Genomic DNA, 2,353 nt, shown 5'->3' with positions numbered 1-2,353 from the left:
AAGATCTCGTATAACGCTGTGTACTACTCCCTTCACAGAACAGCACAAACTGGCTCTAACGAGAATATAAAGAGGAGTGGGAGGCGTCGGTGCACAACTGAGCAAGAGGACAAGTACATTAGAGTGTCTAGTTTGAGAAACAGATGCCTCACAAGTCCTCAACTGGCAGCTTCATTAAATAGTACCCGCAAAACACCAGTCTCAATGTCAACAGTGAGGAGTTGACTCTGGGATGCTGGCCTTCTAGACAGAGTTCCTCTGTCCAGTGTCTGTGTTCTTTTGCCCATCTTCATTTTTTATTGGCCAGTCTGAGATATGGCTTTTTCTTTGCAACTCTGCCTAGAAGGCCAGCATCCCGGAGCCGCCTCTTTACTGTTGACGTTGAGACTAGTGTTTTGCGGTACAAGACTCGATGCTGTAATCGCTGCCAAAGGTGCTTCAACAAAGTACTGAGTAAAGGGTCTGAATACTTATGTAAATGTGAAATTTCAGTTGTTTCTTTTTTATAAATTAGCAAACATTTCTAAAATCCTTTTTTTGCTTTGACATTATGTGTATATTCATGATGGAAAAAAAACAATTGAATCTATTTTAGAATAAATCTCTACCGTAACAAAATGTGGAAAAAGTCACAGGGTCTGAATACTTTCTGAAGGCACTGTATATAGTGCTTTTCAAGGACCCAAAGTTCCTTTACAATTGTAGATAAATTAAAATGAAATATTGGAGTCAAAATAAAACATGAATGAAGAGAGGGCTGGGCTCAAAGCAGGGAATGAGTGTGATGTGTAGGTTTGGATACAAACCCAGTTTCAGGTAAGGGGCAGGATTGGGGTTAGGATAAGGTGCTGCACAGTATTTTATTTAACCAGGCAAGTCAGTTATGAACAAATTCTTATTTACAATGACGGCCTACCCCGGCCAAACCCTAACCCAGACGACACTGGGCCAATTGTGCAACTGCCTATGGGACTCCCAATCACAGACGCTTGTGATAAAGCCTGGAATCAAACCAGGGTCTGAAGTGATGCCTTTAGCACTGAGATGCAGTGCCTTAGACCGCTGCGCCACATCATGTACTTGATTTCAAGGGGAACCCAGGATTTGAACCAGGGACCTCTTGATCTGCAGTCAAATGCTCTACAGCTGAGCTATACCCCCTACAGTATCGTGGAGAGGAGTGTCTTTGTAGTGTATGTCTTTGGCTGGATGTTCGTTGTGTGGTGGACCATTCTTGATACACATGGGAAACTGTTGAGCGTGAAAAACCCAGCAGTAGCTCCGTTCTTGACACAAACCGGTGCAACTGGCACCTACTGCCATACCCTGTTCAAAGGCACTCAAATCTTTTGCCTCACCCTCTGAATGGCACATGTACACAATCCATGTCTCAAGGCTTAAAAATCTGTCTTTAACCTGTCTCCTCCACTTCATCAGTGGTGGAAAAAGTATCCAATTTTCATACTTGAATAAAAGTGAAGATACCTTAAACCTCTTAAGTATCGGACCCTTTTTTTTTTTTTTTCGCCTAAAATGACATACCCAAATCTAACTGCCTGTAGCTCAGGACCTGTAGCAAGGATATGCATATTCTTGATACCCTTTGAAAGGAAACACTTTGAAGTTTGTGGAAATTAATGTAGGTGAATATAACACATTAGATCTGGTAAAAGATAATACAAAGAATAAAACAACCGTTCTTTAGAATTTTTTTTGTTCCATCATATTTGAAAAGCAAGAGAAAGGCCATCATGTATTATTCCAGCCCAGCTGCAATTTAGATTTTGGCCATGAAATGGCAGCACTGTATGTGCAAAGTTTTAGACTGATCCAATGAATCATTGCATTTCTGTTCAAAATGTTGTATCAAGACTGCCCAAATGTGCCAAATTGGTTTATTAATAACTTTTCATGTTCAAAACTGTGCACTCTCATCAAACAATAGCATGGTATTATTTCACTGTAATGGCTACTGTAAATTGGACAGTGCAGTTAAATTAACAAGATTTAAAGCTTTCTGACAATATCAGATATGTCTATGTCCTGGGAAATATTCTTGTTACTTACAACCTCATGCTAATCGCATTAGCTTACGTTAGCTCAACCTTCCAACAGTGGATCCACCAATCCTGAAGAAGCTAACAATGATCAACAACCAATTTGACAGAGCTTGAATATTTTTTTTAAAGAATAATGGGAAATGTTGCACAATCCAGGTATTGAAAGCTCTTGGAGACTTACCAAGAAAGACTCACAGCTGTAGTCGCGGCCAAAGGTGCTTCTACAAAGTATTGACTCTGGGGTGTGAATGCTAATTTAAAGATATTTCTTTATTTAACTTTCAATAAATTAG

At 39.9% G+C, this 2,353-nt stretch overlaps 1 non-coding gene across 1 annotated transcript; it reads right to left on the bottom strand.

The window, feature by feature from the left end:
• Positions 1-1,089: 1,089 nt before the first annotated feature.
• trnac-gca (transfer RNA cysteine (anticodon GCA)) lies at positions 1,090-1,161 on the bottom strand. The gene has a single exon. It is a non-coding gene; the product is annotated as a tRNA-Cys (tRNA).
• Between the last annotated feature and the right edge of the window lie 1,192 nt (positions 1,162-2,353).

The sequence above is a fragment of the Salmo trutta genome, chromosome 7 (genome assembly GCF_901001165.1).
Source record: "Salmo trutta chromosome 7, fSalTru1.1, whole genome shotgun sequence".
NCBI lineage: Eukaryota > Metazoa > Chordata > Actinopteri > Salmoniformes > Salmonidae > Salmo > Salmo trutta.
The sequence above is the reverse complement of the archived record's forward strand: the minus strand, read 5'-3'. Positions and strand labels throughout refer to the sequence as shown.